The sequence below is a fragment of the Ranitomeya variabilis genome, chromosome 2, assembly GCF_051348905.1.
Source record: "Ranitomeya variabilis isolate aRanVar5 chromosome 2, aRanVar5.hap1, whole genome shotgun sequence".
In the NCBI taxonomy this organism is placed as follows: Eukaryota; Metazoa; Chordata; class Amphibia; order Anura; family Dendrobatidae; genus Ranitomeya; species Ranitomeya variabilis.
The window spans coordinates 579932291-579947957 of NC_135233.1; the positions used below are offsets into that span (position 1 = coordinate 579932291).

General features: G+C 44.3%; 1 long non-coding RNA gene across 1 annotated transcript in view; it reads right to left on the bottom strand.

Moving 5' to 3' along the window:
* LOC143809739 (uncharacterized) overlaps positions 1-14706 on the bottom strand; it is a 65222-nt gene extending 50516 nt beyond the window's left edge. Inside the window, exon 1 of the long non-coding RNA XR_013222425.1 lies at positions 14633-14706. This is a non-coding gene — a long non-coding RNA (uncharacterized LOC143809739). The remainder of the gene's footprint in view (positions 1-14632) is intronic.
* Between the last annotated feature and the right edge of the window lie 961 nt (positions 14707-15667).

Consider the following 15667-nt stretch of genomic DNA (forward strand, 5'->3'; position numbering starts at 1 on the left):
GTGACTTCGCCCACGACTAGATAAAACTGAAAGAGTTATGCAAGGGAGCTGGAAAAAGTTATTCTACCCCTGACTACTTAAAAAATCTTTTTTAAAGGGCTACTAAATCCCCAAATTAAATGGAATCTCTATATTTTACTGTACAATCCGAATGAATAGATTACTTAACAATCGAAAACTTTATAATTTAAACTTTGACAACTTTAATTTTATCTCACATAAAAGGCCCAAGTAGAAATCTTCTAGACTGATATCATTGTTATGGCTCAAACAAATTTCATTTTCTGCATTGATTGGTATTTACAGCCCTTTATGAGATGCACTAATGTCACCCAGAGGTCTTTCATAGTCGGGACCTTCTTTTGAGTCATTAAGTAAAATAATAATTTGGATTGTATTCAACCCATTTTCCTGATTAAATTTCTAAATGATCTAAATGACTGCAACAGGTCTCAGAGGAGAGCAAAGGTTATCTAAAATTCTAGGTGAGGAAAGTCTGGGGTATAAGGCACAGACACTGCAAAATTTTGCAACTGCAAGAATGTGGCTGTATACTCAGTACTTCACTGTAGGGTATATATACTCATTAAAACTAGTTGTACAGTGTCCTTCTCTGTAGGGACCCCTTGGGTTGGGTCTGTGGAGTATATCCCTACTTAGCAGTGGTGGCGGGACACAATAGGAACTGATTGCTATGCCCAACGGTGGCTCACGTGCATTTGTGGACCTACTGTGCCACAGGGGCCACTTCTGCCTTACAAAGGGCATAGCTAAGCGGCCTCCTGGTGTTCACTGGAGCTCCTGATGGTGGAGACAGACTGGGCTGCAGGTAACTACCAGGTACTACTCCTAGGGAGATCCAGGTACTGCAGCTGCTGACCCCAGGGGTCAGGTTCACTGACACGGACTAGGTCAGCATTCTGAAACACCGGTCTAGGATACTGGATCAGAGACTGGCTGCACACAGACCGGGGAACAATGTTCAGGCACTGACCCCACTGGGACCAGGGAACCAGGATTGTCCACACAGGACCAGGGAACTTCGGATTCATGACTGGCTGGACCAGGAGACAATGTTCAGGCACTGGCTGCACCAGGGCTAGTGTTTTGGGTTCAAGACACTGGCCTCATCGGGAGCTGATAACCGATGACGCAACCTGAGAGAAAAAATGTAACAAGGTGGTAAAGTACCAGTGCAATGGAGGCAAGGACAAAACTGGATCCTTGGATCCACAGGGTCAGTCAGAAACAAAAGGCAAAAGCGGAGTCATGCATTCCAAGTGTAAAATCAGTAAGGGCATCCATGGGTGGTCAGGTGCATGGTCAGCAACACCAAAGGTCAGAACATAGGAAATTCGCCCGAATAGTGCATCCAAAGGGGTATATAATAGAGTGCCAAGAGCAATGGTTGGCTTATAAACCTTCATTAATGTATAGGCTCTAATCAATAAGGGTATTTCTACCCAAAACGCATAAGCATTATGTTCTCTCTCCCAATGGGATGTAAGGCTAAATTTTAGCTAGTTTCTTTTGGTGCTGGAGAACATTCCCTTCTGGACCATTGAGTCATCGGTCGTAGCCTATGCTTATCGTCATATCACATTATGAGATGTTTGCTTTGGGTCACTGATTACTGAATAAAATAAGAAAATGTTTCAGTGATAATTGGATCAACGCAATCTGATACTTATTTGCGGTAGGGAGAAGAACGTCTTAGGGTACCGTCACACTCAGCAACTTTCCAACGATCACGACCAGCGATACGACCTGGCCGTGATCGTTGGAAAGTCCTTGTGTGGTCGCTGGGGAGCTGTCACACAGACAGCTCTCCAGCGACCAACGATGCCGACGTCCTTGGGTAACCAGGGTAAACATCGGGTTACTAAGCGCAGGGCCGCGCTTAGTAACCCAATGTTTACCCTGGTTACCATTGTAAATGTAAAAAAAAAAACACTACATACTCACATTTCGGTGCCTGTCACGTCCCCGGGCGTCCGCTTCCCTGCACTCCTCCTGCATCCTGTGTAAGCGCGGCCGTAAAGCAGAGCGGTGACGTCACTGCTGTGCTCTAATGTACGGCCGGCCGGCGCTGACACAGGATGCAGGAGGAGTTTAGGGAAGCGGACGCCAGGGGACGTGACAGGCACCGGAATGTAAGTATGTAGTGTTTTTTTTTTTTTTTACATTTACAATGGTTACCAGTGTAAACATCGGGTTACTAAGCGCGGCCCTGTGCTTAGTAACCCGATATTTACCCTGGTTACCAGTGAAGACATCGCTGCATCGGCGTCACACACACGCCGATGCAGCGATGTCAGCGGGTGATCCAGCGACGAAATAAAGTTTCAAACGATCTGCTACGACGTAAGATTCTCAGCAGGGTCCCTGATCACAGTAGCGTGTCAGACACAGCGAGATCGTAACGATATCGCTGGAACGTCACGGATCGTGCCGTCGTAGCGACCAAAGTGCCACTGTGTGACGGTACCCTTAGGATGGCTCCAGATTAAAGCATAAATATGAACCTGTAGGAATGAGAATATTCGAGGACTCTTCCACCCACCTGCTTAGGAATTTTATCTGTGCTTCTCTCCTCTGCCACTTACTTATTAAGCGATTTGCTTCTCAAGTGACTGAGCTGTATTTGGACAGCGTGTAAGGTCAAAGAGTCCCAGCGCTAATCAATGTGGAGCCTTGTACCTTAAGGATTAAGTAGGATCTTGCAATGCATACACTTATTTATTCTTCCATTAAAGGCCACCCTTGTAGTAGCTCTGCACAGCCTGAGAGAGGCTCTTTAGGACTTTGTAATGATGTCTGTGGTAGAGCAGGAGCAGCAGTCTGTCACATAGATATTTCATTTGACTGTGAGTGTTAGCAATTACCGCAAAGGTGTGAAAGCAAAGTAGCTGCGTACCAAACATTCAGCGCATTATTGCTTTACAGTCAGACAACACAGTGTTATCAATACACGGCGCCTGCAGCAAGAATGATTACCAGTGTGTGTTTGTGGTGGAAAGACTTATTAGAATACTGCCATTTACTGAAAATTTAAAGGGTTCATCCCATGGAAACAGTGTCTGTCTATGTGTCATCATAGAAGGAGAACTTCCACTTGGGACCCCTATTTATGATCCAGAATGGAGAGATCTGACACTTTGGTGCACTTGACCCATTCATATTACATGGACGGCCATTCATTTCCAATGTCTAAAATGGATGCAATTCATTTTTACTACTAATTGTGACTAAGAGACCTTTTAAGTCACTTCTGCGCTACACGTCCACCTCGTCCCCACTTATTATCAAGTAGTCAAGAACTGCCATCCCGCTCAGGTCACCCCCACTTTCCACACTTGAAGAAACATACAGGCCATTAACACCCAGAAACTTATGAAAAACTTACAGTACTCATTGGCCCCTATCTCCTCCATCTCATGTCCTGATTCTGCACTGAAGCATTACAATGAAACCCTGCAAAGTGCCCTGGATGAAATTGCACCTCCTATACATAGAACAACTTGGCACAGATGGTGACAACCGTGGCACACGCTGCAAACACGTTTCCTGCAATGGTGCTCCAGGTGCGCCAAACTTCTGTGGAGAAAATCTAATCTGCCTGAAGATTTAATCCAACATACTACTCTGCTCTTCACCTCTCCAAACAAACCTATTTCAACACCCTCATCACCTCAGTGTCCAACAACTCTAAACATCTCTTTGACACTTCTCATTCCCTACTCAACCCAAGAGTGCAGGCCCCAAGCACGGATCTCCACGCTGACGATCTGGCCAATTACTTCAAATAAAAAATTGACCACATCCGACAGGAAATTATCTCCCAATCCCCTCAGACCATGCACTGTCCTTCCTCCCCCACTGCATCTAGCTCACTCTCTGATTTTGAACCAGTCACAGAAGAAGAAGTAATCAGGCTCCTTGCATCTTCTCGCCCGACCACTTGCACCAGTGACCCCATTCCGTCACATCTCTTTGAGTCCCTTTCCCCTGCTGTCACCTCTCACCTAACAAAAATATTCAACCTTTCTCTCTCTTCCGGTATCTTTCCCTCCTCATTTAAGCATGTCATCATACATCCATTACTTAAAAACCATCCTTTGACCAAAACTGTGCCGCTAACTATAGACTTGTCTCTAATCTCTCCTTCCTCTCCAAACTCCTCGAACACCTGGTCCACTCCTGTCTTATCTGCTATCTCTCAGATAATTCTCTTCTCGACCCTCTTCAATCTGGTTATCGCTCTTTACACTCTACTGAAACTGCCCTCACTAAAGTCTCTAATGATCTACTAACACCTAAATCTAATGATCACTACCCCATGCTAATTCTCTTGGATCTCTCTGCAGCATTCGACACTGTGGACCATCAGCTCCTCCTCACTATGTTACACTCCATTGGCCTCAAGGACACCATTCTCTCTTGGTTCTCCTCCTATCTCTGTGTGACCACTCCTTCACTGTATCTTTTGCTGTTTCCTTCTCCTCTCACCTTCCCCTTACTTTTGAGGTTCCTCAAGGATCAGTCCTAGGCCCCCTCCTCTTCTCTTTGCATACTGCCCCTATTGGTCAAGCAATCATTAGATTTGGTTTCCAGTACCATCTCTATGCTGATGACACCCAATTATACACTTCTGCTCCTGATATCACGCCTGCCTTTCTAGAAAACACCAGTAACTGTCTTACCGCTGTCTCCAACATCATGTCCTCCCTCTATCTGAAACTGAACCTGTCAAAAACTGAACTCCTTGTGTTTCCCCCTCTACTAACCTATCTTTGCCTGACATTGCCATCTCCGTGTGTGGTTCCACCATTACTCCCAAGCAACATGCCCACTGCCTTGGGGTCATACTTGATTCCGAGCTTTCCTTCACCCCCCACATTCGATCACTGGCTCGCTCTTCTTATCTGCACCTCCAAAACATTTCTAGAATTCGCCCTTTTCTTACTTTCGACTCTGCAAAAACTTTTACTGTTTCACTTATTCATTCTCATCTGGACTATTGTAACTCTCTACTAATCGGCCTCCCTCTTACCAAACTCTCCCCTCTCCAATCTGACCTGAATGCTGCAGCCAGGATCATATTCTTCACCAATCGTTATACTGATGCCTCTACCTTGTGCCAGTCATTACACTGGTTACCCATCCACTCCAGAATCCAGTACAAAACTATTACTCTCATCCACAAAGCTCTCCATGTCTCAGCACCACCCTACATCTCCTCCCTGGTCTCAGTCTACCACCCTACCCGTGCCCTCTGTTCTGCTAATGACCTGAGGTTAACATCATTATTAATCAGAACCTCCCACTCCCGTTTCCAAGACTTTTCAAGTGCTGTGCCAATTCTTTGGAATGCACTTCCCAGGTTAATACGATTAATCCCCAATCCCCACAGCTTTAAGCGTGCCCTAAAAACACATTTGTTCAGACTGGCCTACCGCCTCAACGCATTAACCTAACTATCCCTGTGTGGCCCATTCAAAAAACTTCAACCATAATCAGGTTCCTCGCATCATGTTCTCATAGGCTTTTTGCATTTAATAGCCCTCTGTGTCTGTACTGTAACATACTTAGGCTGTTAACTGGTTCATGAAGCTTTACATGAACACCCAATTCTTACACAATGGCTGGTCCGAACAATGGAAGCAATTGTTACCATCCACCTCTCGTGTCTCCCCTTTTCCTCATAGATTGTAAGCTTGCGAGCAGGGCCCTCATTCCTCTTGGTATCTGTTTTGATCTGTGTTTATTGTTATGCTGTAATGTCTATTGTCTGTACAAATCCCCTCTATATTTGTAAAGCGCTGCGGAATACGTTGGCGCTATATAAATAAAATTATTATTAAAATTATTATTATTATGAAAAATCCATTTAGACGGGCCAAATTGGGCTTGCAAAAAACTGCATGGGTGTTCACAATTGTTAAAGGGCTGTCTTATCTTCTTAAATGGGTAATATTGCCAAGTGCTTGTACGCGCAGGTTTTTATTTTTGTTTCTTGCTTGTTGCCTAAGTTACCGACCACCGCTCTCTACGTAGATCTTACTAGCTTTGTGTTATAGGACTTGTAAATGCTGTTTAGGAGCTGGCTGGATCACTGGATAAAGTCAGATTCAATGCCTACTCCGATCTTGCTGAGGGAAAGCTGCCTCTGCTTGCTTTATGTGAGATTACACAATTTGAGCCAACGGTTCAGCCTTGTCTCTTGTGATCTGAAATTGCCACTCTGATGTTATGAGTTAATACTAGAGTCTTAAAGTAATTTCAGGATGGTATTTTGATAGGGTTTTCAGCTGACCATGAAAGTGCCCTTTCTGTCTTCCTGCTATCTAGTAAGCGGACCTCAATTTTGCTAAACCTATTTTCATACTACGTTTGTCATTTCATCTAAAATCACCGCCAATATATGTGGGGGCCTCTGTCTGCCTATCGGGGAAACTTCTCTAGAGGTGAGCCAGGACTATATTTTCCTCTGCCAGGATTAGTTAGTCCTCCGGCCGGCGCTGGGCGTCTAGGGATAAAAAACGTAGGCAACGCTACCCGGCTACTGTTAGTTGTGCGGCAGGTTTAGTTCATGGTCAGTTTAGTTTCCATCCTTCCAAGAGCTAGTACTTATGTTTGCTGGCTATGTTCTCTTGCCATTGAGAACCATAACAGTTTGACCGGCCCAAAAAAAAGGGTTAAATTAATTGACAGAGAAAGGAGAGAAAAGAGAAGTCTGCTGAAGATTTTTTTTTTTTTTTTTTTCAGTTCTGAGTGTGCTTGTAATTGAATCTCTTGCAAGTCTGCCTATATTGCAGCCTTTCTCTCTCTCTCTCTCCTTCTAATCCTGGAATGGCTCTGTGTTCACCTGTTTAAAATGGATATTCAGAGTTTAGCTGCAGGTTTGAATAATCTCACCACGAAAGTTCAAAATTTACAAGATTTTGTTGTTCATGTTCCTATATCTGAACCTAGAATTCCTTTGCCTGAATTTTTCTCGGGGAATAGATCTTGCTTTCAAAATTTCAAAAATAATTGCAAGTTGTTTTTGTCCCTGAAATCTCGCTCTGCTGGAGATCCTGCTCAGCAGGTCAGGATTGTGATTTCCTTGCTCCGGGGCGACCCTCAGGATTGGGCTTTTGCATTGGCTCCAGGGGATCCTGCGTTGCTCAATGTGGATGCGTTTTTTCTGGCCTTGGGGTTGCTTTATGAGGAACCTCAGTTAGAGCTTCAGGCGGAAAAGGCCTTGATGTCCCTATCTCAGGGGCAAGACGAAGCTGAAATATACTGCCAGAAATTCCGTAAATGGGCTGTGCTTACTCAGTGGAATGAGTGCGCCCTGGCGGCGAATTTCAGAGAGGGTCTCTCTGATGCCATTAAGGATGTTATGGTGGGGTTCCCTGTGCCTGCGGGTCTGAATGAGTCCATGACAATGGCTATCCAGATCGATAGGCGTCTGCGGGAGCGCAAACCTGTGCACCATTTGGCGGTGTCTACTGAGAAGACGCCAGAGAATATGTAATGTGATAGAATTCTGTCCAGAAGTGAACGGCAGAATTTAAGACGAAAAAATGGGTTGTGCTTCTATTGCGGCGATTCAACTCATGTTATATCAGCATGCTCTAAGCGTACTAAGAAGCTTGATAAGTCTGTTTCAATTGGCACTTTACAGTCTAAGTTTATTCTATCTGTGACCCTGATTTGTTCTTTATCATCTATTACCGCGGATGCCTATGTCGACTCTGGCGCCGCTTTGAGTCTTATGGATTGGTCCTTTGCCAAACGCTGTGGGTATGATTTGGAGCCTCTTGAAACTCCTATACCCCTGAAGGGGATTGACTCCACCCCATTGGCTAGTAATAAACCACAATACTGGACACAAGTAACTATGCGGATTAATCCGGATCATCAGGAGATTATTCGCTTTCTTGTGCTGTATAACCTACATGATGTGTTGGTGCTTGGATTGCCATGGCTGCAATCTCATAACCCAGTCCTTGACTGGAAAGCTATGTCTGTGTTAAGCTGGGGATGTAAGGGGAAGCATGGGGACGTACCTGTGGTTTCCATTTCATCATCTATTCCCTCTGAGATTCCTGAATTCTTGACTGAATATCGTGACGTTTTTGAAGAACCTAAGCTTGGTTCATTACCTCCGCACCGGGAGTGCGATTGTGCCATAGATTTGATTCCGGGTAGTAAATACCCTAAGGGTCGTTTATTTAATCTGTCTGTGCCTGAACATGCTGCTATGCGAGAATATATAAAGGAGTCCTTGGAAAAGGGACATATTCGTCCTTCGTCATCTCCCTTAGGAGCCGGTTTTTTCTTTGTGGCTAAGAAAGATGGCTCTTTGAGACCGTGTATTGATTATCGGCTTTTGAATAAAATCACGGTTAAATATCAATATCCGTTGCCACTGCTGACTGATTTGTTTGCTCGCATAAAGGGGGCCAAGTGGTTCTCTAAGATAGATCTCCGTGGGGCGTATAATTTGGTGCGAATTAAGCAGGGGGATGAGTGGAAGACCGCATTTAATACACCCGAGGGCCACTTTGAGTATTTGGTGATGCCTTTTGGTCTTTCAAATGCCCCTTCAGTCTTTCAGTCCTTTATGCATGACATTTTCCGTGATTATTTGGATAAATTTATGATTGTGTATCTGGATGATATTTTGATTTTTTCGGATGACTGGGACTCTCATGTCCAGCAGGTCAGGAGGGTTTTTCAGGTTTTGCGGTCTAATTCCTTGTGTGTGAAGGGTTCTAAGTGCGTTTTTGGGGTTCAAAAGATTTCCTTTTTGGGATATATTTTTTCCCCCTCTTCCATCGAGATGGATCCTGTCAAGGTTCAGGCTATTTGTGATTGGACGCAACCCTCTTCTCTTAAGAGTCTTCAGAAATTTTTGGGCTTTGCTAACTTTTATCGTCGATTTATTGCTGGTTTTTATGATGTTGTTAAACCATTGACTGATTTGACTAAGAAGGGTGCTGATGTTGCTGATTGGTCCCCTGCTGCTGTGGAGGCCTTTCGGGAGCTTAAGCGCCGCTTTTCTTCCGCCCCTGTGTTGCGTCAGCCTGATGTTGCTCTTCCTTTTCAGGTTGAGGTCGACGCTTCTGAAATCGGAGCTGGGGCAGTTTTGTCGCAGAGAAGTTCCGATTGTTCCGTGATGAGACCTTGTGCCTTTTTCTCGCGTAAATTTTCGCCCGCCGAGCGGAATTATGATGTTGGGAATCGGGAGCTTTTGGCCATGAAGTGGGCTTTTGAGGAGTGGCGTCATTGGCTTGAGGGGGCTAGACATCAGGTGGTGGTATTGACTGACCACAAAAATCTAATTTATCTTGAGTCCGCCAGACGCCTGAATCCTAGACAGGCGCGCTGGTCGTTGTTTTTCTCTCGGTTTAATTTTGTGGTGTCCTACCTGCCGGGTTCTAAGAATGTTAAGGCGGATGCCCTTTCTAGGAGTTTTAAGCCTGACTCCCCTGGTAACTCTGAACCTACAGGTATCCTTAAGGATGGAGTGATATTGTCTGCCGTTTCTCCAGACCTGCGGCGGGCCTTGCAGGAGTTTCAGGCGGATAGACCTGATCGTTGCCCACCTGGTAGACTGTTTGTTCCTGATGATTGGACCAGTAAAGTCATTTCTGAGGTTCATTCTTCTGCGTTGACAGGTCATCCTGGAATCTTTGGTACCAGGGATTTGGTGGCAAGGTCCTTCTGGTGGCCTTCCCTGTCTCGAGATGTGCGAGGCTTTGTGCAGTCTTGTGACGTTTGTGCTCGGGCCAAGCCTTGTTGTTCTCGGGCTAGTGGATTGTTGTTGCCCTTGCCTATCCCGAAGAGGCCCTGGACGCACATCTCGATGGATTTTATTTCGGATCTTCCTGTTTCTCAGAAGATGTCTGTCATCTGGGTGGTGTGTGACCGTTTCTCTAAGATGGTCCATTTGGTTCCCCTGCCTAAGTTGCCTTCTTCTTCCGAGTTGGTTCCTCTGTTTTTTCAAAATGTGGTCCGTTTGCATGGTATTCCGGAGAATATCGTTTCTGACAGAGGAACCCAATTCGTGTCTAGATTTTGGCGAGCATTCTGTGCTAGGATGGGCATAGATTTGTCTTTCTCGTCTGCTTTCCATCCTCAGACTAATGGCCAGACCGAGCGGACGAATCAGACCTTGGAGACATATTTGAGGTGTTTTGTGTCTGCAGATCAGGATGATTGGGTTGCTTTTTTGCCTTTAGCGGAGTTTGCCCTCAATAATCGGGCCAGCTCTGCCACCTTGGTGTCTCCTTTTTTCTGTAATTCGGGGTTTCATCCTCGATTTTCTTCTGGTCAGGTGGAATCTTCGGATTGTCCTGGAGTGGATGCTGTGGTGGAGAGGTTGCATCAGATTTGGGGGCAGGTAGTGGACAATTTGAAGTTGTCCCAGGAGAAGACTCAGCTTTTTGCCAACCGCCGGCGTCGGGTTGGTCCTCGGCTTTGTGTTGGGGACTTGGTGTGGTTGTCTTCTCGTTTTGTCCCTATGAGGGTTTCTTCTCCTAAGTTTAAGCCTCGGTTCATCGGCCCGTACAAGATATTGGAGATTCTTAACCCTGTGTCCTTCCGTTTGGACCTCCCTGCATCTTTTTCTATTCATAATGTTTTTCATCGGTCATTGTTGCGCAGGTATGAGGTACCGGTTGTGCCTTCCGTTGAGCCTCCTGCTCCGGTGTTGGTTGAGGGCGAGTTGGAGTACGTTGTGGAAAAAATCTTGGACTCCCGTGTTTCTAGACGGAAACTCCAGTATCTGGTCAAATGGAAGGGATACGGTCAGGAGGATAATTCTTGGGTGACTGCCTCTGATGTTCATGCCTCCGATCTGGTCCGTGCCTTTCATAGGGCTCATCCTGATCGCCCTGGTGGTTCTGGTGAGGGTTCGGTGCCCCCTCCTTGAGGGGGGGGGTACTGTTGTGAAATTGGATTTTGGGCTCCCCCGGTGGCCACTGGTGGAATTGAACTGGTGTGCATCATCCCCTCTGTTCACCTGTTTCCATCAGGATGTGGGAGTCGCTATTTAACCTTGCTCCTCTGTCACTTCCATGCCGGTCAACATTGTAATCAGAAGCCTTTCTGTTCATGCTCCTGCTGCTAGACAACTCCCAGCTAAGTTGGACTTTAGTCCTCGTTTGTTTTTGCATTTTGTTCCAGTTCACTGCTGTAGTTTCGTTTCTGTGTCTGGAAAGCTCTTGTGATCTGAAATTGCCACTCTGATGTTATGAGTTAATACTAGAGTCTTAAAGTAATTTCAGGATGGTATTTTGATAGGGTTTTCAGCTGACCATGAAAGTGCCCTTTCTGTCTTCCTGCTATCTAGTAAGCGGACCTCAATTTTGCTAAACCTATTTTCATACTACGTTTGTCATTTCATCTAAAATCACCGCCAATATATGTGGGGGCCTCTGTCTGCCTATCGGGGAAACTTCTCTAGAGGTTAGCCAGGACTATATTTTCCTCTGCCAGGATTAGTTAGTCCTCCGGCCGGCGCTGGGCGTCTAGGGATAAAAAACGTAGGCAACGCTACCCGGCTACTGTTAGTTGTGCGGCAGGTTTAGTTCATGGTCAGTTTAGTTTCCATCCTTCCAAGAGCTAGTACTTATGTTTGCTGGGCTATGTTCTCTTGCCATTGAGAACCATAACACTTGTCATTGGTCCAAACTGTCACCCATCAGGAGCACAATGCCTTCCCCAGCAAACAGAAAGCCAGGACGCAGGGTAGCTGTGTGCTTCTGAAGACAGAAGATGGGAGAAACCCCTTAATGGGATCGCTGTGTCCATACATAGCATCATGTTGTCGGCAGCACATACCCTATTTACATGGGTTGACGTGCTGCCGATAAGGATTCATGTTTTCAGCCAGCATAAACAATCCAACAACCCAATGAACGTAAGTTTCGCTTTTTTGTAGGGTGTTAGGTGACATGTTTACACTGGCAGATAACCAAGATTATTTTCAAATATCCACTACTTGGACAACTTCATCTTATACCCCTCATTGGACCCCCACAAATTAATAAAGCTTATACTCACCTCCCGTGTTGGTGCCATTCCCATGGTGATGGCATTCAGTCTCCCGGTGCTCTCGTGACATGTGACGACGGCGCCCAATCAGAGCTGGCGTCACTGTCCCCGTCTTCTGTCGAATTGAGCAGGAAGAGGAAGTCTGAGATCAGCTGCAGCCCTGACTTCCACTTCATGTTCAGTCCATACAAAGGCGAAGACTGTGAATGGGGAGAGCGAGTGCCGACACTGGTGGAATGGAGCTGGCACAGGAGGTGAATACAAGCTTTATTATTTTATTAGGGCCAAACATTTTGTGGTTTCCTCTTAATGGACAACCCCTTTAAGCTCCTTTAGCATAAAAACTTGCTACAAACAGATGTATATTTAACAGTGCACTATAAAAATGCAAAAACATGAATAAAAATAATAAGAAAAAAATAATTTTCTAGGAATATTTGACCAATTTGGACTACCCAGATTTTTCAGATGCCATTCTTGCTGATGAGAGTTAAAAAAAAATAAGTAGATCCTGCATCCATTTTCTCTTTAAATTACTGCATCTGGACATCGAAACAGATAAACGGGATACCAATTTGTACCGGTCCAGGGGGAAATCTCTTGGGTCAATAACTGTCCGTTAATCCATTTATCATTGCCCACGCTCTGTGTGAGCTATTTGGACATGATCGCATTACTGAGAATAGCATGGCTATGATGACTGCAGCTCCATCTCTTTGAAGGTGGCTCTTATAATAATTATATTACATGTGTTTCCTAAGCAGTCATTGCCGGTGGGATACGAAATGCGCAATGTTATTGATGTCATTCTGAAGAAAACAATACATTTAAGAGAAGTGGAGAAGATCATTTGATGGATTCCCGTGCAGCGCTATTAATTACTGTATGCAATGGGCCACCATTTTTAATACAATTTGGCACCCTTGTTGCCTTGTGATTTGACTAATATAGCAGAATCTGATCGATCATTTGCCTCCTCCTGACTCATAGCTTAGTATTGCTGGAGTGTACAACAGCTGGAGGCTGATACTGTTTTAATTGTTAGTTTATTAATACTCTATGACCTCTGAGGTTTGTATGTGTCAGTTCTCTTCTTGTAATCCTCCATGTTGCAGATAATGGTTGCTGTGTGTTCATTCATTCTCTCGCAATTAGTGCTGAATGATTCTGCTGAAAGCTGAAATCTGCAACGGGTCTATGTAGGTTCATCCAAGAGGTAAATAGCTTGCAGTCAACTGTTACGTTGTACCACGAATGGGCCAATTAATACATTCACAAGTCAACTCCTTCGATAAGCCACTTGTAAGGCCACTCTACATTTCCTCCATATGCCTTTATGGGACATATGCTGAAAATAGTTGTCCAGATAGCAACTGTAAATGCTTTAAACAACATACTTTACTTCATTCCACAAATGCTCTAATATTATCTGGAGACTGTGAAGGAAACTGACTTTCAGGCTCCTGGTATTAATTCATAATGGTATAACACTTTTATGTCATTGTCCTTCCACCATAAGGTGAACAGTTGTCATGAAAGTGTGACGCTGAGTCACTTCTCACAGCCAAGTCGTGAGTCAGGATGTTCAAGGAGTCCAAGGTCAGAAGCCAGGAGGGTACGTCATAAACAGAAGGAAGAGACAAAGGCATAGTCAGGTAATGTTCCAAGGTCAGAATACCAGGAAGAAAGTGGATCAGAGCAGAAGGGGTTAAACAAACGGATAGTCAGAATGAGGTCCAAGGCGAAGCAACTAAAGATTTTCAAACAGAACGCAAGTCATAGAGGAACAAACCAAACAGTAGCTGAATGTATGTCTGGCAGAGGTCTGGGAGTAACAGCCCAGTTAAGTAGCTTGGCAATCACCTGGGACAATGAACACCTGGAGACAGACAGTGTCTTCCAGTCTCAGACTGGATGGCTGAGCTGTCAATCAACACACTGACAGCTCAGCACGCCTCATCGCCAGACTGGGTGACTGAACTGTCAGTGAAAGTACTGCCAGTTTCAGCATGCCCCTGTACCAGATTGGACTGCTGAGCTGACAGTATCTGCATTCTAGATACACTGAGGGAGGAGGAACCGTGACAGAAAGATACAATTTTGTCCACCCACTGTCCACAGGTAAACATTAGTGAATTGACTAAAAGAATCAATATCGCTACAAATTGATTAGTTAAGATCTGAACTTTTGCAGGAATTATTAGAAAATATGATTTGATTCGTGCAAATTCAGAAAAATGGCAATCACGTAGGGTCTAGTCGTCATCACACAAAGGTAGACCAAAAGGAAAATGAAAACTAGAGAGGAGCTGATTGGAGGACATGATGGGGAACGGTGGGACAGGTAAAGGGATGACCAAGGAGAAGGGACTGTAAGATTGCATTGGGTGTTTTAACTCATTTCCAGTAGAATTGAATCTGCCCCAAAACTGAGCAAATCAATGAAATGTTTAAGGACCCAAAAGAAAGATACTACATAAAGAATTGTCACACCCAAATGAAAATGTAACCATAAGCACAATTTAAAAGTGGAGGCAACGTTAAAAAAATTCAAAGACCATACGCTAAAGTATAAACTTACCATAGTTGTCAGATTTGAATTGAATAAGGTATTGAACACCCCCCATAGGATAGTCCAAGGAGCAAATGTAGTCCAACACTCAAGCCACCGGAAACTAAATGGGTATAATGTAGTCAGCACAATCTAATAAAATATAGAAGAATGTGCACTTCTAGCTAATGTATAATGAATAACAATAAGGCACAGGTGGAAAAATATTAACCAGATAATGACACTGCAATAAATGTATATACGAGATTCTGAGAAGGCAACGCAGAACAAAAGTAGTTTCAAAAAGAAAGATGTGCCAGATAAAGGATAGTACATTTCAAATGCAGAGTAGTAGATAAACGGGGAAAATTGGCCAAGCGTTTTCGACAGAACCCGGCTTCTTCAGGGGCAAAAGTGATATCTATGGAGTCACTTTGAGCTACTTTTACTTGAAAAATATGCTGTATTAAAAGCTTATTTGGGCACTTCACATTTCATCAGTAATCCATGGAGAGGAGACATTATCTGGCAATGTATAATAGTATTTAGATATAAACGTTTAGTTAAAAAGTGTATTTGTATCTGATTGCAAGATATTTCAAGAGGTCAAATATGTGAATTGTGTCTTGGATTCTAAACGCCAGGGTGATGTTTAATGCTCCAGGTACCAACATAATGACAGCTAAAAGAACCAATAGTTGGCTTACATCTCACACATATTCTGTAGTTGATATCCTTTCCGAGCAATAAACATTAACTGGAGTTTTTGTTCAGCTCAGCTTTTATGTTTCTTACATAAACTTATACCCTGCAAGGAATCCAGAGTCGTTCAGTTATATACCACAGTTGTTTTTTTTCCCTCAGAAATTACATATACTCAAAGCAAGTGTCGAATTAAGCAACAACCCCTAGAAGCTGATTGTTACAAGTAGTTAATGAACTGTGGCCTGTGATAGTTAATGCTCTGTGAAATCGGTCATTAATTTTAGAAAGTACCGATTTCTGGGGAATTGGTGCAATTATAAGGCTTTTATAATCCAGCAACAACAAACGGGAGAAGGAGGC